Consider the following 26,383-nt stretch of genomic DNA (forward strand, 5'->3'; position numbering starts at 1 on the left):
CCCGTTGGGTCAGTATGTTATATTAGCTATGGAATTCATGTATGAGCGTGACACTTGTGACGTAAAAAAATATTTTTTTTTTTTGACATAACAGAAACATTTCTATGAAAGTATATTAAAATGAAAAATCATGGACGGATCACACAAACATGAAAAAAAAAATCCTCCCTATTCGTGTAAAGTTATCTGTTTTCCGAATAATCGCTCAAAAATCGAAAATTAAACATGATTTTCCTACGAATCGAACGCCGATGAAAGTAATTTAGCAGCAAAAACGCACATGAACCTACCGATGAGAAATATAAGAATGAAAAATCCATATTGGAATCCTTCAACCAAGTTATAGAAACTTAAAATCTAAAAAAAAAATAATTAATAAAACCTGAAGCAAAAAAATAAAACCTAAATAAATAAAATAAAATAAAACTAATATTGAAACAGATTAGTAAATGTGTCAACAAATTCACCGTTCTCAAACAGCTATTTTGTATCTAGAAATGTAAACAAAAAATAAAAAAGAAGGAAGGAAGGAAAAGGGACGGATAGAGAGTAGTAGTAGTAGTAGTAGTAGTCTTGGTTTTACTACAATTGTTCTTATGTTTGTCAATGGGTTAAAGTTGTTTAGTTGTAAGAAAATAGCGACAATATAGTTGTAATAAAGAATAGTTGCAAAACACCTCCACTCTTCCCATGTTAAATAATAATTTTGAAATAATAACATTAATATTTCAATGCACAGGTCAAAATCTGCAAAAGAAGCGATTTGTGCTTATTTGTTTACGTTGTTATGGGTTAATGTTTATGTGCATGCGCAAGCGGATGGCGTAAACCAGAGAGTGGGTTACATCACTTGTTACAAGGTCATTTGAGTTTTATAATTATATAGATTACGTGTAATTATATTCATGCTGATATTCTACTTGATTTATATTTGCATAAAAAGTTTATAGTAAACACAAAATTGTTTCCATATGTAATTATGCATACGTATATATTTTTGTTTAATCTATCTATCTATAAAAGTGAACGTGTCTGTGTGTGTGTGTGTACATTTCCCTACGCAATAACTTTGTCAATTTTAAGTCTACAGACTCAAAATTTGATATACAGGGTACTGAGATTTGGGAAAATGTTTGTGATCGGTTTGTGATCGGTTTCAGATATTTGACTGTTAAGGGGTCAAAGTTCGACGATTTGACCTTTGAGAACTGTACCAAACTCCTCTGACAATTTTGGGGCTAAACACTTGAAATTTTAGATATAAGTTCCTTCGACATGGATCTAACTTGATAACTGTATTTGAGCCCAAAACAGTAAATGTTAAGGGGGTCATAATAGGGGTCAAAGTTAAAAAAATTGACCGCTCTTTTTTTTTTTTTTTTTTTTTTTTTTTTTTTTTTGCTCAACATACACCTAAAAACACCCGGGCAACACCAGGCATAAATGCTAGTAATTAAATATTTCTGTGAAGTCTGAAATTAACATGATTCGGTAATCGAAACATGTGTAACTAAGCTGATTAGTTTCGTTTCCACACATTTTCAATCACTTTCTCTCCTTGTACATATATATATATATATATATATATATATATATATATATATATATATATATATATATTTCCACTTTTCAGAGGAGAAGATACGAAGGTCTTTCTGATCGTCATGGTATATTTTATTTCCTCAATCATCTCTATCTTTCATGAAGATGCCCCCCGAAAATAGGGACGAAACGTTGAAAATTTCCTAAACGCCTACAGGTTTTTCTTCCTTCTCCCATATATATATATATATATATATTAAATTGTGATTCAATGAATTTCTAAAAACTCTCATTGAAATGAAATGAAGTGGTTGAGTTTCATATAAAAGGATTTTTATTATTCTAAGCATATAGATCCAGCTTGCTTGGTAAAATCCATGTTATGCGTTCTTTACATCCGTTTGGTAATAAGGTCCAAGTTATTTATTGGGTAATCCGCATAGCTGTGTAGATATCCGAATCGGGCAAGTGCTTGTATAAATTTGTTTGTGGATCTAAAAAACTTTCATATCCTTTTTCTGCAAATCCTCCTGCTACAGGACTTCTGATAAATTTATTGTTTTGACTTTGACTTTCCATGTCTCACTGACTTTAGCAAATAGGGTGCATACCTTTATAAGTATTTGCTAATATTTATAACGTATGCACCCTATTTGCGAAATATGTATAAATGTCTCCCTCATGATCGTCATCTTTTCTGAGTCTCCGTATTATATGTCCCCGTTAATATGTCCCCGCTACACAACATATCGTTGATTTGGTGCTGTAGTCCCTGTTAATGTGCCCCCAATGAAAAGGGCAAGTGCTTGTATAAATTTGTTTGCGGGTCCAGCGATATCGCTGGACCCGCAAACAAATTTATACAAGCACTTGCCCGATCGATTCGGATATCTACACAGCTATGAGGATTACCCAATATATAACTTGGACCTTATTATCAAACGGATGTAAAGAACGTATAACATGGATTTTACCAAGCAAGCTGGATCTAAAAAAACTTTCATATCCTTTTTCTGCAAATCCTCCTGCTACAGGACTTCTGATAAATTTATTATTTTGACTTTGACTTTCCATGTCTCACTGACTTTAGCAAATAGGGTGCATACCTTTATAAGTATTTGCTAATATTTTCTCTCCTCTGATGAGATGGTAGACATCGAAACCCTATAGGTTAAGGAGATTAATTTTCTAAAGTATTCTTTGTCTTGCTTAGAATAATAAAAATTCTTTGATATGAAACTCAACCACTTCATTTCATTTTAATGAGAGTTTTTAGAAATTCATTGAATCGCAATCTAATATATATATATATATGGAAAAAGGAAGAAAAACCTGTAGGCGTTTAGGAAATTTTCAACGTTTCATCCCTATTTTCGGGGGACTTCTTCATGAAAGATAGAGATGATTGAGGAAATAAAATATACCATGACGATCAGAAAGACCTTCGTATCTTCCCTTCTGAAAAGTGATAATATATATATATATATATATATATATATATATATATATATAATGTACAAGAAGAGAAAGCGATTGAAAATGTGTGGAAACGAAACTAATAAGTTTTCAAATCCATGTTATGCTCTTTCATCTCCAATTTGCGTAAGATAGATGATAAATTGTAAAAACCGTTTCTTTTTTTGATCTTATCAGAGTTCATAATTAGCGCCAATTGCTCGGGCCCTATGTACTGTTCATAACTTTACGTGCATGTGCATATGTACATCTTCGTAGGGGTTTATCAGGATAAAATTTTACTATTTTGGCCTTTTGTGAAACTAAAGGAGTGGTTTTGGTGTGAAACATGGGCAAAAAGTGCGTTCAGGGGATTACCATTTCTTATATTTCTTTCATGTTTTGCAATTCTTTTTCTTAAATCTCGTTGGGTTTCTCCTACATATATTTGACGGTGTATATTCTGGCGTTAGATGTGAGTTTCTGGAAGGGTGCGGCAGGACAGGGTCGAGAGAGCTGGAGGCCAGGTGTGATGCAAGAGCTGCTGGAAGTGTCGACGTCCTTCTACATACAGTGCTTGTTATTCCAAAATGATCACCCATCTGGTAATGATCATGCTTAATTTCGGTAATCTAATGAGAACTGGTGTGTCAACATGATTATGGTCTGTAATGAGAAATTGAATACATATGTTCGTTTTGTGTGTTCGTGTGTGTGTGTAAATAGGCTAGGCCGTGTGTGTGTGTATGTGTGCGTGTGTGTGTGTGTGTGTATTCGTGTGCCTTTTTTGCATGTATGAATTGTGTACTGGTTATGACGTTAATGATGGCACAATTTTCCTCATCACAAATGCTAGAAAGAGATTTTGCCGCTTTAGTCAAAGGGAGAAATAAACTAATTATCAAGGTTTCATGTATGATATGAAAAGAAACCGGAATCTTAGGGAGATATCAATCATACCAGTTGTTATAGGTGCTACAGGGCTTATGAAGAAGAACCTAAAGTCCTATCTAACTAATATTCCTGGTGAACCAAATGCAAAAGAGATCCAGGCAATTGCACTTAAGGGAACAACGAGGATACTAAAAAGAGCTCTCGGCTGGTTTCAATAAAAAGCAAGGCGATGTTGGCAGCTAGTTTGCCTGCCCCATACCCAACGTTACAATCTTCCAAAAAAAAAAAATTCTGATGAAATTGAGTGTAGGTACACATGTCACTAAAACAAAAAGCATCAGTTTCCTGTTTGTAAAATACATTCATATTAATAAATTTGATTTTTCATTGTCAAAGCTTACCTTTCTCCCCATTCTCCCTCTTTTTATTTCCTTCTTTCTTTTCTATTATTTTCTCTTTCCCTTTCCTCCTTTTTCTTTTCCCCTTTCCTTTTCCCTTTTTACATTTATTTGTTCATTTTCTTTTTCGCTCTTCCTTTCCCTTTTTCTTCTTTCCTTTTATTCTTTCCTCTTTTTCTTTTTTCCTCCTTTTTTCCTATTTCCCTATCCGCTTTCTTTTTTCTTTCGTCTTTTCGTCTTTTCATTTCGTCTTTTCTTTTCCTCCTTTTCCTTTTCACTTTTCCCTTATATTATTTGTTCTCTTTTTCTTTATTAATTTTCTCTTTTATTTAAATATCTTTTCTTTGACTTTTTTTCTATTCTTTCCCCTCCCTCCCTTTTCTTTTCCTTTTATTTTTCATTTCCTTTTTCGCTTTTCCTTTCTCTTTTTCTTGTTTCCTTTTCTTATTTCCTCTTCTCTTTTCCTGTTTTCTTTTTTCTTTTCCATTTTTCTTTTCCATTTTTCTTTCCCTTTTCTCTTTTTGCTTTCCTCTTTCTTTTTTTCTTTTCCTCTTTTCTCTTATATTGTTTGTTCTCTTTTTCTTTATTAATTTTCTCTTTTCTTTTGATATCTTTTCTTTTACTTTTTATACTTTTTTTTTTTATTAAAAAACAACAAAACATCCTACATCTTAAGATATTTGTTTCTATTGTGAGAAAATCATGATTTCGCCAGATTTTTCCACGGCCTTTTTGTTTGTATTCTTGAATTTTCATGTAGCAGCAACAACAAAAAATATATGACCTTGAAATAATGCATTTCTATTGAATTAAAAAAAAAAGCGTCTTCAAGGATATTTTTCTTATTTCTGTGTAGTAAAATATATTTTTGTAAAGAGTTTTGTGATTAGGTCAAACGAACAATGGACTCAAATGACTTTTAAAAAGAGAAAAAAGAAAATAGCCGTCTCTTTAATGTGAAATATAATCTGATTAGAGACAAAAGAAGAGAACATGGCGGTTTCAGATGACTTCGTTTACATAGATTTAATTAAGCCATTATTAATTTGAGTGTATAGTATTTGTCAAAAATGACGGGCATGGTATTATGCTTTGCCAGTGTTTATAATACACTTCTCAACCTATGTACTCCAAAAATCTTTATTATAAGACTTTTTTGGGGCAAATAAATAAAGACAATGTACTTTCTATATAAATTTAAGAACGTGTCTATATTTATATAGTTATATGTAATGGATTTACCCATTAATGGATCATTATGAATTTTGGAACACAACTATTAGGTACAAGGATTCGTAATGTGAGTTATATTTATTATTATAATAAACTACCGGTGACCCGTTTGGTCAGTATGTTATATTAGCTATGGAATTCATGTATGAGCGTTACACTTGTGACATAAAGAAAATAGTTTTTTTTTTTTTTTTGACATAACAGAAACATTTCTATGAAAGTATATTAAAACGAAAAATCACGGACGGATCACTCAAACATGAAAAAAAAATCCTCCCTATTCGTGTAAAGTTACCTATTTTTCCGAATAATCGCTCAAAAATCGAAAATTAAACACGATTTTCCTACGAATCGAACGCCGACGAAAGTCATTTAGCTGCAAAAACGCACATGAACCTACCGATGAGAAATATAAGAATGAAAAACCCATATTGGAATCCTTCAACCAAGTTATAGAAGCTTAAAATCTAAAAAAAAAAAAAAATAATTAATAAAACCTGAAGCAAAAAAATAAAACCTAAAAAAATAAAATAAAATAAAACTAGTATTGAAACAGATTAGTAAATGTGTCAACAAATTCACCGTTCTCACACAACTATTTTGTATCTAGAAATGTAAACAAAAAATAAAAAAGAAGGAAGGAAGGAAAAGGGACGGATAGAGAGTAGTAGTAGTAGTAAGCTTGGTTTTACTACAATTGTTCTTATGTTTGTCAACGGGTTAAAGTTGTTTAGTTGTAAGAAAATAGCGACAGTATAGTTGTAATAAAGAATAGTTGCAAAACACGCCCACTTTTCCCATGTTAAATAATAATTTTGAAATAATAATGTTAATATTTCAGTGCACAGGTCAAAATCTGCAAAAGAAGCAATTTGTGCTTATTTGTTTACGTTGTTATGGGTTAATGTTTATGCGCGCATGTGCAACTGGATGTTGTAAACCGGAAAGTGGGTTACATCACTCGTTACAAGATCATTTGAGTTTTATAATTATATAGATTTAAAATGTGATTTTATGCAAAGAGATAACAAAGAGGTGGAAACTCGTTAGTAGAAAATTAAGATATCTCTGAGTTTTACCAATAGGAATTAAATATCAATTAATATTCCCCAAATTTCAGTTTCTTTTGATTATTTTAAAAGTTTTTTTTTTTGGGGGGGGGGGTAGATAATATGGGCGCAAAGTTCAAATATTTATGATTTGCATTAAATTTGATTCATAATCATTAGACATCAATTAAGTAAAATTCCCTAAATTTCAATTTTTTTTTCTCTCTTTTTAGACAGGTCCAAGAATCAAAATTATTTAATGGGTTTTGATCAAAATTAAATTAAAAGGGATTCTGGACAAAAGGTTTAGTATGTTAGAAATTTCTTGAGTTAGTTATTTCTAACACTTTTTTTTTTATTTATAGAAAAGAACAATCTTTTATAGCAGAACAACCTTCCGTTTTTTGTACGAAGGCAATTAAAAACCAACAAGAAGTTATTGCATTCAAAAACAAATTATATTCAATTATAATTACAAATACAATAAAGGGTAATACTTATGTCAGTTTGAGGTTTGATAGTTTCCAAAACGGTTGATCTGGAGATTTTTTTTTTTTTTTTTTTTTTTTTAAGAAAATTAGATAACAGAGGAGAGGTGTTTTCATTTCTTTCGGTAAATCTTTCTGAGCTCCTCTCGTCCTTCCAGTAAATTCCTTTTTTTTTTTTTTTTTTTTTAAACTCTGCTCGTCCAAGGTTCTTTTTTTTTTTTTTTTTTTTTTAGTGTTTATATATAACCTCTCCCCATTTGTGGGCCATTTGCATGACTAACTTTATTCTTATTAAGAATATTTCCAACAAGTATCATTATATTCCGATTTGGTGCTAATGCAGAGAGTAATCCGCGTTATTTTTTAAATCGTATTTCCACGTTTAATTAAAGTGTTATGATATGTATTTTCATTCAATTGTAAGGTTGAAGTACAGAATAGGTACAAAACACCCTCCCCCCATGTTAAGAATGGCTTTTTAAATAATAACGTTATTATTTCAGCACGGATCACTCTCTGCATGAGTACTTCCGATTTTAATTTTCGTAAGAAGTGATGCAAAATTGTTTTGCTCGAAAAATTTTATCTGTCCTGAGACGGGTATGTTTTTAGTATTCATATAAAATCACAGAATTATGTCAATAATTTAACTTTTCATGTAAAATATTATTTCTGATCATCTAAATAAAACAAAAAAATATAGAGTAGGAGGATAAAATTGTCGCCCTAGAAAAGATGACGTGATTCCATTTCCGTTTGACGAAAACCGGTTTTCTTTTTTTGTTGCATACTATTTACTAGTTAGCCAGTTGTGTATAAATCCCAACACCGATAGGAGCCTTCTATCATGTCTGAAAGTGGCACAATATTCAATGAGTGACATCGAAGATGTGCCTCTGTATAAATCAAGCTTTCCACCAATCCAAATTATGACAACAGGATCATTGCCAGCAGCCTCAGAATGTATCGCTGGATTGCCAGAGTGATGAAAGCTTCTGGCCATGGTTATGGTCTTTGATGTGATTTCAAGTGAAAGCCACATCATGCCACCTCACATCTTCGAAGTAGGCTTGAAAGTCAACACCAACGTGTACCTGGATGTACTGATCCCCTGGTGCAATCAGGTGGTCGCTGGCAGATCCTGGGTGTGGCAGCAGAACTTGATGCTGGCCTATGTCCAAAGAGACCCAAGCATGCCTGCTAATGTACAGGGTGGAACGATAAAATTGTCGCTCTAGAAAAGACGACATGGTTCCATTTCCGTTTGATGAAAACCGGTTTTCTTTTTTTGTTGCAGACCATCTACTAGTTGGCCAGTTCTATACAGATCCCAAGAGCGATAGACGTCTTCTATCATGTCTGAAAGTGACACAATATTCAATGAGTGAAATCGAAGATGAGCTGCTGTACAACTCCTGCTCTCTACCGATCCAAGTTATGACAACAGGACCATTGCCAGCACCCTCAAAATGCAAATCCGGACAAATCCAGCTCAATGCATCGGACAACCAACGGTTATGGTCTTTGGTGTGGTTTCAAGTGAAAGCTACATCATGCCACCGCACATCTTCGAAGTCGGCTTGAAAGTCAACACCAAAGTGTACCTGAATGTGCTAAAGAGTGTGGTGATCCCCTGGTGCAATCAGGTGGCTTCCATAATACCAAAGCCAGCCTGATTGCTACTATCTGCCGAGTATTCGCCAAGCTTTTGCCGGCGCTTGTGGAAAAGTTCCAGGTGGAGATTGAGGCTAAAGGCGGCTACATTCAATAGATATCAGCTCTACTACATAATCAAGTTACCCGAATTGATTTTTTTTTTCAGTATAAGTTTAGTGTTGTTTTCTTTAGGGCAACAATTTTATCGTTCTACTTTGATTTTTTATTTAAAACGTAGGATTTTTTTTTTTTTCAAATGCGTTTCAGACGGTGGGAGTTGTCAGACTTGCTATTAGTTTTTCCAATGTAAATATTTCTAATGCTTCTTTTATTTTGATAAAATAATTAGAGATCGAATTGTTGTGAATTTAAAAAAATGAATGCAAGTCAATTCTGAAGACACAAAGAAAAAATATCCACCCACTATTGGTGTTGCTTTATTTTCTTTAATTATTGAGAAGCAAGAAGGGTCGGTTAACAAGACATTAGAAATGACAACGGATTTTAAACATTAAAAAAAAAACTTGTCAAAGTGAATAAGAAGGTTAATGTTTTAAACTGTAAAGTTTACTTTAAAAAAAGAAAGAAAAGAAAACGTTATAAGAAAGCAGGAAAAAGGGCGCAAAGAAAGACAACATCGCATTATGAAAATGAATTTTTGTAACCCCTTTCATTGTTTGTCGGGCACCTTTCTATGTGATGCGACGCGGCCTTTTTTTTTTTTTTTTTTTTTTTTTTTTTTTTTACAATAGCAAACAAAACAAAATCGCCGAAAAATCGAAAAATTAAACAAAATATTGGTAGAAACCCTCCCAATAAATGTCACCAATCGTTCGAAAATATAATGTTCTACCAGTAGTTTGTATAATTTTCTAGGGGGGGGGGAGCTATCATCGGGCCAGATGGCTGGAACGAAACCATCAGTTACTCTTCTACCTACCTGAATAAGTTATTTTTGTGTTTTAACTTATTTTAAAGCGTTTATTTACTTTAAAATAAAGACCCCCCCCAATGTCTTTTTATAACTGCGATCTTGAACCACGATAATACCCAAATTTGCATTGATCTTATTTTTCATATCGGGCAGGTTTTGGGTTTGAATACCAGCGCTTCTCTACAGAGGGCACACGCCAATGTTGGCGTTTATTGCTGTGATTCTCCACACCGTTATTACACCTCTCCTTGATCTCATGATCACATAGACGACATCCCGGTGGCGGTCATTTTTGTCTATTACTCCTTTGCCGAAGTGGGACTTCCTCATCAGCATGTGCTTCCACTTCTGCCTTGTGAAAATCGTCCGGCTCTATTTCATCGTCATTATATATTGACCTCTTTGACAGCAACTGGCCCACGCTGCACCACCAGACGAAACTGGCCCACCTTACAATGTTAATTCTAAAAAAAAAAAAATGAAAAGGTCTGACTAGAATTGTAACTTGAATCGTTTCTATAACTTAACGACGCACGTTTCAAAAGTCTGACCCGATTCGTAATTTAATCTTTTGACGATGACAAAAAATCTCACAAAGTCTGGCACTCAAATTGTTATTCAAAATTCTCTATAGCCCGACAAATTTTCACAAAGTTTGGCTTTCAAATGCGTATTTAAACGTCTTCGTAGATTAGTGAATTTTCACAAAGTCCGGCTTTTGAAAACGTATTTAAAATTCTCGAATGCACATTCAACATTCAACTGAATCGTATTTTAATATTTTAGTATTTTAATATATTCATTTTGCGACGACAACTTTTCCAAAAATTCAGCCGATTCCAATCTGTGATGCCAATTTAAAAAAAGAAGAAAAAAAAGTTTAATTTACTTCAGTTGCATCAACATTCGTCCATCTCCAATTAAAGAGCCAACCATTCCCTTCTAGATATAATGGGAGCAGGCTCGCCACATCGTCAACCTTCTGAAGTCTTGCTTCCAATCTCGGTTTTTTTTCAGCCACACATCTCCTGACAGCCGATATATTGGCCCCAGCAACATAGCTAAAAAACAACATGGCCGCTATTTCGGCCTTCTAATAGTACGTTATTAAATAATTTTGCCAATCACCTATTATCTTTTTGTTTAATTATTGCTTAATTGGGTCAAGGTCAAAAAGGTCAAACGAAAATATGATGCTGAGACATAGAACATTACCAAGCTAAAACTCATTAACATTTGTTGGTGCTGATACAATTTTTAACGAAGTATACTAAGAAGCATAACTTGGATAAAATAATTAAAAACAAATGCTTTTTTTTTTTTTAATATTCTAATATTAATTCTAAAAACAATAACCGATGAACTTGCCTTGTCAGATACGAAAACACTATCAATAATTCCCCCCACTCTTTATCTGTGCCTAAACCTAAACGTAGATTCCATGAACAAAGCTTCTTTCTTAGAACTGCATGCCTGTGGAACTGTCTTCCGTTTGCCTACTTTCCAGCTGACTACAATATGGTTGTCTTCAAGTCCAATGTAAACAAGTTCTTGATGAGCCGTTCCACTTAATTTTACAAATTTACCAAATTTCCATTACTAACAATTACTATATTGTCCAATTGACTACTGTACACTCTTTAACCCTTATCCTCGACTGGCCTCTGGGTCTTGATAAGTGGTGATGCCTATGTAAAAAAAAAAAACAAAAAAGAAAAAAGCTTCATCTCTTTTTTTTTTTTTTTTTTTTTACATGGTAGTCACCACTTATCAACGCCCGGAAGCCACTCGGGGATAAGGGTTATTGCGTGTACAGTAATCAATGAGATAATATTGTAGTTATCGTTAGTAATGGAGATTTGATAAAGTATCTTACTTAAGGGGGCGGTTTATCAGGAATTTGTTTATGTTAGACTTGAATACATCCAAGTTGTAGTCAGGTGGGAAACAGGCAAATGAAAGAGAGTTCCACAGGCGTGCAATTCTAAGAAAGAAACTTTGTTCATGGAATCTATGTTTTGATTCAGGCACAGATAAAGAGTGGGGAAAATTTTTGACAGTAGTTTCAGCTAGACGGGTGTTTTTCGAAGACACGGCTATTGGTATTCGTCTGTATATTTATACTGGCAAAATAAAATGGAAACATAGTGTCTGTACAGGAATTTGCATATCTCAGCAGCAACATGTAGTCAGTCGAAAGAGACATCAAACTCTACAAAAGTAAGCCTGGGTGTCTTTGGTGGATTGTGCACCATCTGAAAGTCCCGTTTTCCTGACAATCTTAAAAGGAACTTTTTTTTTTTAAGACTATCATGCAATCTGTATTGCTATATGATTTGGCAGCTTGAACATTGATGAAAAACAGGCAATAACACCTGACGGAACATAAGGATTTTATAGGTTCTTTTGGACATCAGCTGGAGAAAACATCCAACTAAGAAATATCCTTTCTTCTATCTCAGTCTTGTTAAGTGAGAGAAAGCTTTAAATTGCTGGTTACTCTTGAAGAAGCAAATCAGAACATATGAGTGACACTCTCCCATGGAGCCCATTACAAGACAAAAGATTGGTTCACAGACCTCGTCACACTTACATCGACAAGTATCGATGTAAAAGACTGGGTTCAGTCTAGCAGTTGGTTGAACGGAACAAGCCAGGAGAATCTAAACAGAATTCTGGACCAAATTGATTGCATATTTATTGTTATGATTCTGTAATAAATAAACGATTTTAAAAGAAATTCCAGTAATTTATGAAAAGAGAATAAATTTTGACATATTTGTCTATTTATTGTAACAGAAGATAGTACTAGGGCTATGACAACAGAATATTCTTATCATTGTTTTGACTCTTGAGTATATATCCGACACAGTTAATCAATCGAGGACTACACCACTTTATCTAAAAACATATAAGATATTAACTGATATATACTCGAGAGTCAAAATAATGAAAAGAATATTCTCTTGTCATAGCCCTAGATATTACTCACACAAACTAGTCAGATTCTGCTCCACTGAAACTAGAGAGCTACTTTTCTGGTTTTATATAGATGCACCTGTCAGAGGCGATCACCGTCTAGCTGCTACTTGTGTGATAATGGTATCAGAGGGAAGTGTAAAAGAAGGTATTAAGTAGTGATGGGACAATTCCAATATTTTCCCTGATTCCGATACAATTACCGATTCCGATTCTTTATAAATCTTCGATTATGGAGTTGTTATTTTCCCTGATTATCTTATAAACACATGTTAAATGTGAAGATATTTTCTTAAACGTAAAAATAAATACTTGTGGGGTGGGGTGGTGGTGATCTATTGATTTTAGTTTTACTGGTTGTTTAGAATCAATAAAAATGTAATATTTTATCATTACTACCTGCAGTGGAAGACTTTGCTTTAATATAAAATTAAATAAAAAAAGTAATTAAAAGAATCGTTTTTGGCATCAGAAAATAGGCACAAATTTTTCCGATTCCAATACCATTAAAAGTTCCGATTTTTCTGATTCCCCGATTCCGATTAATTGCCCCAACATTAGTATTAAGGTATTACTCATACAAGCAACCGCATCACTGTTTAGCCTGTCAGGTGGTAGGATCTAAGAAGGAAAAAAAAGAAAAGAAAAGAAAAGACGAACTTAAATAGATGGGTTCTTTATATATATGTTACATTTATTTGCATATGAGGGGAATAGTGGCTATAAGAAGGATGAATCTAGTTTTTGATAGCCAAGAGAAAGCATAGACGTTGAGTTAATGTTGTGAATTGTGGTTTAAGTTAAGAGGAGTTGGTACGAATTGCAATGCTGAAGAGTTTTCACAATATTATTATTATTTTTTTTTTACATTTATTACCTCCCTTTCTATTTTCAGAAACTTTATACTGTATGAAATAAATCATTTAAAATGGACATTTGAACATAATGCATTCATTGAAAAAAAAAAGGGCAGAAAAGTCATTTTATATTTCAAAAAGATTATTTATGAAGTTAAAGCAATAAATACATTGTATATTAAGTTTGTATTCTGTTTGCTCAGGGCTTAGTTTAACTAGGTAGCCTGTCAAGCAAAGTTAATTTTATTTTCAGTCTTTATTTAAAGCTTTCATTTTTATTTTATTTTTTAGATTGAGAGGGAAGAGATCTACCTCGAACCTGACTAGGCAAGTTAAATTTATTTTATTATTTTCTTTCTTCTCAATAATATAAACAAAAAGAATATTTTGAAGAATGGAGTTAAACCAATTGCCTTTGGATCCAAAGATATTGTTGTTTGAAATAAATCTAAATGTTGATACAGCCTATATTTAATCATCACTGATACAAATACAACCATAACTACGATGTTATTTTCGTAAAAATTGGAAATATTTTCAAATTTTTACTGTTACGAAAATCACGATTTTTTTTTTCTACCCAACTCTTTTTAAGAAGAATCACTTAAGGTTTTCGCTTTTTATTTTGATACTATTATAACTACAATTAGGATCTCTGTCGTTTTCGTCAAAATTGGAAATATTTTCAAATTTTCACCACATATGGGCAAATAGCTCCAATGCCTTGTGGATGCCGTGGCAAAGGCTAAGAAAGTAAACCCTGACAAAAAATCCAGTTTGGAGTCCCAATAGGCAGATAGTGAAGCATTGCGACATCTTTCCAGCAACTCCTGCAGCTATGCTGGCTCTGACCGTATTGGCTTGCCTTTCCTTCAAACTTTATCTGCAACGCCGGGAGGGGGGGGTCTTGGTAACTGGGCAAACCTAGATCAGCTTATCACTCGTCCTGAACTTCTCCTTGCCACTGGACTCAAATAGTGCCAATTCAGGAAAGGTGTGGTTAGAGATTGCGCAACCCTTACCTCACAATTACATGCACAGCTGCTCCTACAGGGGGTATCCTTTGTCTTTCAAGACTGAATGGAAAACCTGAATAAGGAAAACCATTATACCAGTATATATATAAAACTACATTATTTATTTAAAACAAAACAAAACAAAGTTTATACATTGATGCAATAATTTGGTAGTCACGTGATTGTGGCTTGTACGTGTTGACCTCTGTGGAAGTGTGTACAAATAAAGGTTATAGTTCATATTTTACACGAGCAATACAAAGCTTGATTATAACAGTCTTGGATTGTTCATACTGTGTTAGCTCTGCGTGTAAGAATCTTACAGGTAACAATTTTTATACATAAAAAATGCAATCCTTACCTCACACGATGTTGCATGTCTATGGAGCACACAAATTTTTACGTGTGCACTGCTTGATGCCAAGCGAGAGAAAAAGGAAGAAAAGAAGGAACAGAAGGCTATGTCAGAGGTCACAGGAAATGCACGTGTATCAATTAGTCATGTCATATTTGCGTGTGCCCCACTCTGTGCGTGTTTTAGAAGGATTTTTTTGAGATTATTTATGAATGTTTGTAGTATTTGGATTAATCAAACAATTGTTCTCATCTTGAGTGTTATATGCACAACGTTTCGGTCGATGTAACCTTCAACCTTCGTCAAGTATAAGAGTCGCCATATTTTAGCGGGAAAAAAGGGGTAGCTCTGCACTAAAATGGTTTCGAATTTTTTTTTTTTATCTAAGTTTACACAAATTATAAAGATTATTTAATTATCAGGAAACCCTAGGGGTATAATTTCTAACTTACTACAATTAATTTTTTTAATTAAATCCACCAACCAATTGTAAGTTCTTAGAAACATAATATTTATGAAACTAAAGCGCTCCTGCCAAAACATGGCACCTTTTACGCCTAACAAAGGTCGAACGTTGTATCGATTGAAACATTGTGCAGATGACACTCAAGATGAGAACAATTGTCCGATTAATAATACAAGAAACTGTCTTGTTCAGCAAATGGTGAAACGTATTTAAAGGAAGAATGGCTTCCTTCACAATCACCCACTTGTTTTGGTAAATGAAGAAGCATACACTGAATGAAAGCAAGATATAGACATATGGTTATCTGCACTGCGTTTTGGTCGGTGTAACCTTTGGCTTTCGTAAGAGTCGCCATGTTTTGGCAGGAAACATGGCGACTTTTACACTTGATGAAAGTCTGAGGAAAGATCTAATTAATCTAAATACAAAGAATATATAGAGCAAGGTACATTAAATATTTAATCCGAATCCAAAAATGTTGTTGTTTATCATTATTTCTGAATTCATCCATTTCTTTTTTTTTTTTTTTTTTTTTTTTTTTTTAAGAAAAAGTTTGCAGGGATTTTTTTGATTTTATTTTATTCTTTTTAGGGTTTCAGTTTGGGGGGAGAGGTAGCTTTTAGGGAGACATTTTTCAAGGAAAACGTTTTTAGCTAATACTCAAATATGAGAGAGCGAGAGATATGTTTAAAATGGTAGTTTACTAGGTAAACTAGGAAAACATAGAATGTTGGTTCATATTTTAAGAGTCTTTGCAGAACAAGGGCGATTCATTAGCTAAGATATCGAGGAAGCCTGAGATGATAATTTAAGGGTTGTGAATTACATATTGGTTTGAAAAATCATAATCAAAACTTCCCAACTCTGTATGCAACTTCTGTATGATTGAATGTTATTAGCAAGGGTCGATGTTCATTTGTTTTTTATTGTAGAATGTTCAGTGAGAAATGTTAAAGATTTTAAAATGAATAACTTTATAACTGTGTTTCTTAAGAATTGTGGGTCTGAGGAATTTTCAAATGGGCCTAGCTTCAAGGAAAATATATGGGTTTTGAAATTTTTTTTTTCTATTGATGTTGATGTAGATACATGAAATCATTGTAGTATAACTCCATTGACGTTGAACAGAAAGAATAGTTTATTCGTTGACATTTTTACTACATTTCTTTTATGTCAATAAAAAAAAAAATATTTTCATGTTACTTGAAATTTTTATTAAAGTTTATGTGGCTTGAGATTTCTTTTGATCCTGAAAATGGACACAAGGGAAAAAAAGTTGAGAAGCACTGGTTTATACATTTGTTTTTGATGATCAGACGACACTGTGAAAGATTTAATATGTTGTGTGCGTTAGTATCAGAATGTGCATTGTTCTGAGTGTGTGCGTGTGTACGTGTGAATTTAGAAATGTATTATTTATCTTTCCCATCGCCTAGCAGAGGGGCGAGGGGAAACTAGAGGAAAGCAAACGTTGGCTCTATCATAGACTTTGGCTCAATTTTTTTAATTTTTTATTTAAATCTAGCTTTTATGCATTTGGAGTGAATAAACAGCAAAATTTAGAATTTCAGTGAAGGGGGTTACACTTCTTTTTTTTTTTTTTTTTGTGAATTTTCTTACCGATTTGTTCAAGCTGGGGATGGATCATCCTACCGGATGCAAAGCATACAACTGCTATCTTATATATTCCAATCGAGAGATCTTTTTAACATTCTGACGGTTCCCTTAAGTGCAATTGTTTGAATCTCTCTTGCACTTTGTTCACCGGCTATATTTGCCAGGAAGTTCTTGAGATTCTTTTTCATGAGTCCAGTTGCTCCTATAATTACTGGAATAATAGAGATCTTCCCAAAATTCCAGTTTCTTTTCATGTCGTACATAAAACCTTGGTATTTCGTTATCTTTTTCCTTTCAGCTCTGTTTAATTCAGCATCGTTGGAGAATTAATCCGATTGGCTTCGAATGTTTTTATTTGTTTTTATTAATGCAGGTGACTGTTTGCACGGAGATATATGTGCAGAAACGATTTTAAGCATTTTCATTTTGGACACCGAACTTCATTGCTCACTACAAAAATACTGACATTCTTATACAGTGAATTAGCCTGAGTAGCATATCAGTGATGACGATCCTAGTCTCAAGTAATACTATAGTCATATGAGTTTCCGCATATACATTGCAAGGTAGTTAGCCAATTTTCAACTACCTGTTGCACCGTTCACTTACAGTAATAAGCCCGTTTATATTTGTATGCTAGCTGTTGGAGTTATTAAATATCTTATTGATAACTAAGGCTGTGACAACAGCATATTATTTTCATTGTTTTTACTCTTGAGTATATATCCGTTAAGGTCTTATGTTTTTATATAGACTGATGTGGTTCTCTGTTTATTGGCTGTGTCTTACTGTGTCGGATATATACTTGAGTCAAAATAATAAAAAGAATATGCTGTTGTTGATAACATTACAAAAATGTTATTAAAAATTAAGTGCATGAAAATTTTTTCAACCACCCAATTTAAAAAGCTTATATTAGAAATATTGGAAAGTTTCATCAGATGCCCTTCTAGCTTGGAAGACTCTAGGCATTTCCATGAATATTGGTAATAGAGAGATGCTTGTAAAACAAAGTCAATTCACGCTGGTCTCTGGTGTGACATGTCATTAATAGATCAAGGCTGTTGAAGTCAAGCATCACTGAGTCCATCATCTTTTTATGGTAATCAGTTGCAGTTCACTGCTGAGTTGCTATTTCTAGAGTTTGTCACCAATTTCCTTATTGATAAGTGCAGAAAAGTGTTGACACAAGTCGCATGCCATATTAGAAACTTGTTGTGTGCAAAGGTCATTTGCCATCCCCTCTCTTGAGACTAACTGGTTCAAGGATTGATGGGATGCCAGCAATGTCTAGAACCCATCTGATGATATTGTTGAGAACATTGTGACTAGGAAACTTAAGTAATTTGTTCCTATAATATAAATTGTTTTTTTCTTTTGACATTATCCACACATCTCTATAAATCTCAGATTGTCAGCCATATTTAAATTTGACATAGTAACACATATAAATTGAAAGGAGGCATTCTAGTAGAGTAATAGCTGAAACCACTGCCAAAAATTTTCCCTACTCTTTATCTGTGCCAAAACCAAAACATAGATTCCATGAACAAAGCTTCTTTCCTAGAAGTGCACGCCTGTGGAACTCTGTTCCGTTTGCCTGTTTCCCACCTGACTACAATCTGGATGTCTTCAAGTCCAACATAAACAAATTCCTGATGAACCGTCCCCTTAAGTAAGACACTTTATCAAATCTCCAATACTAATGTACTGTACACTCAATAACCCTTATCCCCGAGTGGCTTCCAGGCCTTGATAAATGGTGACTACCTTGTAAAAAAAAAAAAAAATAGTATATATATATTAGTGATGAGACGATTCCAATATTTTTCCTGATCCCATACTAAGTTCTCGATTCCAATACAATTACAAATTCTGATTCTTTATAAATCTGTAAATATTTAACTACGGAGTTGTTATTTTGTCCTCATTACCATGAAAACGCATGTTAAATGTGCATATATTTTCTCAAACGTAAACACTTGTGCAGGTGATATATAGCTTTTAGTTTTTCTGTTAGTTTAAAATCAATAAAATATTTATTATTTTATTATTACTATCAGCAGTGGAAGATTTCGTTGTATACAAAATCAAATAGAATTTAGAAGTAAAAGATAATTAACGGAATTCTTTTTGACATCGGAAAATAGGCATAAATTTTTCCAATACCCCTTAAATTTCCGATGTTTCAACTTTCTGATTCTGATTAATCGTCCCAACACTAATATATATAAAAAAAGTAACGAAAGCAAACCCTTTCCAGAGAATGCCGCCTCATAATTTCTACTTCTTCGTCTTTGGATTCTTCTTTTTCTTCTTTTCATTCTTCATCTTTTCCTTTTTCTTCTTCTTTTTGAACTTCTTTGTCTTTTTCTTCTTTTCATTCTTCATCTTTTCCTTCTTCATCTTTTCCTTTTTCTTCTTTTTGAACTTCTTTTCTTTTTGAACTTCTTTGTCTTTTTGTTCTTTTCATTCTTCATCTTTTCCTTTTTCTTCTTCTTTTTGAACTTCTTTGTCTTTTTCTTCTTATCCATCTTAGTCAGGTTCAGTATTCCTTAACTTCAATAATCTAATGATATCCACTGTATCAACATGATTATGTCGTTACTCTATGCAAAAGAGTGTTTTTTCGTAATCTACTATCAGGCTTTCTATGAAGTATTGCTGTCATATTTGGTCTGCTGAGTCTGTGACCCATTTGAGGGTTCTTCATAAGGTTCAGAAGTGTACCTGTAATTTAGTTGAGTCCCACCCCCATGTTCTCTGCACCATCTCTCTTACATATATGATGTTCTATAAATACTATTCTGGCATGTTTTCTTTAGAGTTGACTGATTTATTTCCTGCTTCCTTTGTTTCAGCTCATATGACTTGTTGATCTAGTGATCTTCATTACATTTTCCTATTCCAGTAGTTAATTTCTAAGAACTGCAGGCTTGTGAAATTCTTTTCCTGCTGACGATTTTTCCTCCTATCTATAGTCTTGGTCTTTTCAATAGGCATCTCCTGTCTTTCCATTAATAATTTTTAGTTCTTTTTAGCTCCTTGCATTAAGTGGCTTCATGCGCTGTTTAGAGCAACTTCCATAAAAAAAAAAAACTCTTATCAATAGATGTTAAGTATGGAGGGAATTGTTTCATATTTAGAAATCCTTTTTATCACGAGGAATGTAAAAATTCTTTAAAAATTGATAATGGTCATAAATTAACACAAATAATATTTATTTCTGTTTTATTAAAGGGAAGTAATTCAGTTGTCGATTAAGTAAATTGTTATCCATATACTTTTATCTAGTGTTATAAAGTCGTATGAGCATTGTAGTTCTATTCATGATATTATTGGTGATTTGTTGCTCTCTTGTAGTTGTTCGTGATGCTGATGATTGTTTTGTCTTAATGTTTTCATTACTATTGTTGTTATTAAAACCCGATGCTTTTATACACATTTGTAGAAGGTTCTAGATTTGATTGTTTACCTAAAGGGGAATAATTCAGTTGGCAATTAAGTAACTTATTATCCACTTGACTGGGAGTTTTTATCTAGTTTTATACACATGGGAATAAAAGTCATATAAGCATAGCAGTTATGCTTATGGGGTTGTTGTTTATTTGTTGCTCCCTTGTATTTGTTGGTGATGCTGATGCTTGGATCTTGTCTTGCATGCCAACGTATTGCTATAATGTTTTCGCTGCTGTTTTTGTTAAAAAAAGTGAAAGTCAATGAAACTAGTTACTTTCACATTAGTCAATATATCCTTTTACCAGATGGAAGAAATGGTTGGGCATTTTTGTTGGCGTGAAAATGCTCAAAAGTTTGAGAAGGTATCAAAATCGAACTCTTAAACCTGTTTGGAGTTTGATTTTTAATTCAACTCTAATTATTACTGAATATTAGAAGACTTTAAAATAAGGAATCTAAATCAGATATTTTAACATTTTAGGAGTTCAAGTTAGAATATTCTGTTGTCATTGGAGTTGCACCTTCCAATTCAACACCTTGGAAAATCTTGATAGTCTGCCCAATATTTAAAACTAAAAGGGATTGGTCTTCTGCATCTCCGTACAGATGAGTCGGACTCCTATGCATCATGAGTAAGTTACTTTAGTCTGTGATAAAGAAGTTGTCAACCACCTCAGCAAAAACAACCTATTCAGCGACAAGCAATGTAGTTTCCATTCTGAAAGAACACCAGCTGATGGTAATATCACACAGGATTAGTGAATCTATTGTCGATGGCTTAGTTTCTAGAGCAATAACTTTTGACATATTTAAAGCATTTGATAATGCATTTGATAGCATTTGGCATAAAGGTTTACGTTACAGGATTTCCAGCTACGAAATCTGGAAATCTTCTCTGAATCATCAAATCCTTTCTCACTGATAGGTTTATTAAAATGGTTGTTGATGGGCATAAATCTTAAACTCACAGTATTAATGCTAGCATGCTTCAGGGATCAATCCTGGGCTCAACTCTCTTCCTGATCCTTATCAACGATCTCCCGAATCATATTTTACAATCATTTGTCAACATCTATGCAGACAATCTATGGCAACACTTCAAAAGCTGCCAATAACGAAGATCTTTCTGATTCTCTCTCCTCTGTCATACAATGGGGTAATTACCTTTAATGCATCCAAAACCAAACTTCTATCTTTTCACTATTAACACTCTGATCCCTATTTGGCGCCAGTTGAAATGAACAGTTCTTATCTTGAGGAAGCACCTTGCTTTGGTAAACTTCTGGGATTGATCGTCACCTCTAAGCTGCAATAAACAACCTACATCAGATCCGTTGTCAAACTCACTTAGAAAAATGGTGGAATCATTCTATCGGTCCAGAAAGTACCTCACCACTGACACAATCCTCTACCTGTACAAGAGTGAACAATAGTCAAATAGTCCTAAGACGGAGTACTTTCCTGCCTTGAAAGAGTACAAAACCGTCTTTGAAATTTAGTGAGTGAGGACTGTTTCAACTCTCTACTTCCTCTTTCTCACAGAAGAGACATTGCAATTCTTTTTCTGCTCTATCATTACTTTTATGGTAGGTGCTCGACTGAGCTCTAAACTATGCCCCCTCCCTCTGTAAAACATTCATAACAAAGACTTGTCTAGCTACAACAGCCATCAACAATTTCCCTCGCTCTCTTTCTGTGCCTAAAACTAAACGAAAATTCCATGAGCAGAGTTTCTTTCCTAGAACTGCCCATCTGTGGAACACAATACTTTGGGGCTGCTTCCCAGCTGATTATAATATGATCAATTTCAAATCTGATGTAAATAAGTCCTGTTGACCTATCCTCTTAAATAATTAAGCTCTACCCAAGTTCTACCATTTCTGATCATATTGTCTCACCATCTACCTAACTTATTAACCCTTGTACTAGAGTCGCTCGATTAGAGGTGCCTCCTCCTCCTCGTAAAAAAAGAACAAAAACAAGACATGCTATTTCATTTAACTTTTCATCCTCTAAGTGAGAACAGCTTATATCATTTAGAAAATAACAACACATTAATGTATAATCCAATTATTATTAAATAATATGATGAAAAATTAATTTAAAAGAATTGATTTAGAGCGGTCAAGATTTTACAATTTTTTTTTTTCAAGCAGAAGTATTTAGTGCTTTGCAATTATCCCAACATAAAAAAATAGTTGAATGTTAGGTATAGGTATCAGGTTCGCAGAACCAGAATGTATAATGTCAGATTCCTAAAATTCCTAACTCCTAGCTCCAACTCCCGTGATTCCAAAAATCCTGGCTCCGACTCCCGGGATTCCAAAAATCCTGGCTCCGGCTCCCGGGATTCCAAAAATCCTGGCTCCGGCTCCCAGGATTCCAAAAATCCTGGCTCCGACTCCTAGGAGTCCAAAAATCCTGGTTCTGACTTCTAGGATTCCCTAAATTCTTCCAAAAATTCTGGCTCCGACTTCTAGAATTTCTCAAATTCTGGCTCTGACTCTTTACATTTAAGTTTTCAATATTTAATAATAATGTTATGAGGACTTACCTATTCATGTGTAATGGACTCTTCTAATCGTAGTAAAAATCATGGGTTTAATACTCTCATTGAGAATTATTGCAACCGATTGCAAGACTACAGACCATCTATCTAATTGGAAAATGCGAACAACCTTTCCTTTGTATTCACTTTCTTGTATAATATATATTTTTCTAGCTAAACTTGTTGTCCAAATCTTTCTTTATGACCCTTTTTTAGGGCCACAACAAATAATCAGGATCGAATTAAGAAATCCGACTCCAACTTTCTGCATTCTTTCGAGTCTGATTTCGACTGCATGCAAAAACTCTAACTTCATCCAACTCTACAATCCTGGTGAGTACACTACTAGCAAGTCGTAGGTGTGACTTTTAATATAGGTTCGGTGATGAGACCCCCACTTTAGGAGCTTAGAAGGAGTGAGAATTTATCTCTTAATAACTACTAAGTAGTCCCAGGTTCAATCTGACCCAGAATGGTAGGACATTTCAGGACTCAAATTATAGATTAAGTAGAAAGAATAATTTACAGCCGATTTATTTACAAAATACATGACTACAAAACAAATTAATCTGCAAACCTTGTATACAAAACATGGGTTTCAGTTTGAATTGCCCCAAGTTGACATGCCATAAAACATGGCAACCAACTCCAATAGCCAGATTATCTGCTTATTTTGATAACAAGTTTTTATTCTATTTCCAAAGTTTATTAACATTGTATCATTATACAAACGTAGCCATGTTATTTAAATTTTATTTATTGCATTGATATCATTGTGGGTGTGACCATATTTAAATTTTACTTATTATATAATAGATTACAAGTGTTGTCATGCTGTTTCAATTTGAAGTACAGATGTCACCATGTTGCTTCAATTACAGCACAATACAAAACTACTGATTATGATATTGACACAAACACCATTGGGGCATTCATAATGATATCTATTTCTTTCTCTCTCTCTCTCTCTCTCTCTCTCTCTATATATATATATATATATATATATATATATATATATATATATATATATATATATATATATACTAGCATAGGTGCCCGGCGTTGCCCGGGTATTTGGAGATGTATGTTGAGCAAAAAAAAAAAAATAATCAAATAAAAAAAAAGTGGTCAATTTTTTAAACTTTGCCCCCTTATTATGACCCCTTAAAATTTATTTTTTTTGGGCTCAAATTAAATTATTAAGTTTGATCCATGTCCAATGAACCTATATCTAAAATTTCAAGTGTTTAGACCGAAAATTGTCGAAGGAGTTTGGTAGAATTCTCAAAGGGCAAATCGTTGAACTTTGACCCCTTAATCGCTAAATGTCTGGCCGAAAACTTATCACGTAGATTTTCCCAAATCTCAGTACCCTGTATATCAAATTTTGAGTCTGTAGACTTAAAATTTACATAGTTATTGCATAGGGAAATGTAGACACACAGAGACACACACAGACAGACACTTTCACTTTTATAGATATACTAGCATGGATGCCCGGCGTTGCCCGAGTATTTGGAGGTGTATGTTGAGCAAAAAGAAAAAAAAAAGCGGTTAAGTGGAAGTGACGTGGGTTTAAATTAAGGCTAGTCAATCGAAAAGAAGGATGACTTCCGAAAATATCGGCGAAAAAAGCGACCCCTCCCTGTAGAAAAGTGCTGAGTTGAGGGTGAAGGAATTAATGCTTTTAGTCAATTTTTTTATATTTGTTGTCTGAAGGGTCGCGCTTCAAAACGATACCAATCTCGTGAAAATCTGTCGCCTCTGTCGAAAATTTTAGGCAGGCATACATACATACATACATACATTTAAACAAACAGGTGAGATTTAATGTTATAGATGATCAAATCAATTTAGATCTATGCAGAGAAATAAAAAAATAAAATCCTTGCACTAAACTCATTTATGCAAATAAAAAAATTTTTTTTGTTCAATCGATCTGCCTTCAGTTCCAATATTCCATGTCATCTTTTAGGGTTCGAATCTTACACTGAACATTTTTGTTATTTATTTCACTGTAGCATATAGGTTATTTCTTAGCCGATATCGTTCATGAACACGAATAGTTTTTTTTTTTTCTTTTATAGAAATGGATGAAAATAAGACGGGTACTTCAGCTAGTTATTAATAACCTTTACAACCATCGCTATTGAAATCGCTATTGAAAAGAAAAAGAGAGCTGAAACAAAACGAAAGAAAAAGAAAGATATCAATATCACTACGATGCCTACTACTGCTATGTGTTATCAACACAACAAGATTTGCCATAGTAGGTTTAAATCTTACATTAGACAATTTGTTTTTGTTTTGTTTTTTGTTTTTTTTATTTGCTATAGTATTATTTCCTAGTCAATATCGATCATCATAAAACTGAATATTTTTTTAAATAAAAAATTGATAAAAAATATTTAACATATAGTCTTACATTGTAATCTTGCTCATAAAATTCAAGAAAAGTCGGGAAACCTGACATAGACGGGTACGTAAGCTAGTTAAGAATTGACCAATTTTGACGGTTTTATTTTGTATCATTTTTTGAATGATTTCTTTTTATTAAAAAAAAAAATGGTTTATTAAACAATGAATCGAATCTTGTCTATAAAATTCAAGGAAAAATAACAGACGTTTACGTCAGCTAGTTAAATAATAAGTAAACATGACAATAAAACTATGTATGCCATCAAAATTCATACAAATTTAAATAGCTTATGACTAATCATGCCTTTTTATGTCTGATTATTGGAATATTTCATAAAATATGGAGAAATAAAGCTCAAATAAGACTTTGGCCCATCCTTATGTTGTTAGGCAAATGTATGCCGTTTAACAACTGACTTATGTTCTAGCTCAGACTATTGGTATTTAATTGCTTTCTAACGGGAGCAATATGTGGCACAAAGTAGCATTTAATTTGTGTGGAAAACCAGCTCTCCAAAAAGAGGCACTCTGGAAACAGGCAAAAATAAAAATTGCCTTAGTATAGAAGCACCATCAAAATCAACACTTTTGCCAATGCCAAACAATTGTATTTATGCCAGTAGCATAAAAATCTTGCATTCTGGTACCACATTGACTAAGGAAAAATTAACTTGACTGTGGTATCAAAACAGATACTACACTCTGGTCTCATCCTGAGGACTATTATTCGCAACATCATTTCCGGTAGATTAAATAAAGTGTACAGTTTAAAAAAACAAAACAAAAAAACTGTTTAGATTCCTGCATTTTGAAAGGTATTCTTGAAGAAGATTGGAGATTGCATCGGCCAAAACGTTGTGAAAATAACAACCAATGTGCAAATAATAGTCCAAATAATCGCTTTTATTGTTTGTGAGTAAGCTTCATTTCAGCTGTTGCCATCGGAATGGTCACTTTATTTAATGAAGTCGTGAGGAAGCAGCTATTCTTGTTTTACTTTGTGATTATTGAAACTAATC

General features: G+C 33.4%; 1 protein-coding gene across 2 annotated transcripts in view; it reads left to right on the forward strand.

The window, feature by feature from the left end:
• LOC145245908 (uncharacterized) overlaps positions 1 to 26,383 on the forward strand; it is a 388,923-nt gene that overhangs the window by 82,640 nt on the left and 279,900 nt on the right. For both annotated transcript variants that reach the window (XM_080107649.1, XM_080107648.1), the window contains exon 2: positions 13,777 to 13,812. The gene's annotated coding sequence lies outside the window, so the exon portion shown is untranslated. The remainder of the gene's footprint in view (positions 1 to 13,776; positions 13,813 to 26,383) is intronic.

This window comes from Euprymna scolopes, chromosome 23 (genome assembly GCF_053919585.1).
Source record: "Euprymna scolopes isolate OS-2025 chromosome 23, ASM5391958v1, whole genome shotgun sequence".
Taxonomy (NCBI): Eukaryota; Metazoa; Mollusca; class Cephalopoda; order Sepiida; family Sepiolidae; genus Euprymna; species Euprymna scolopes.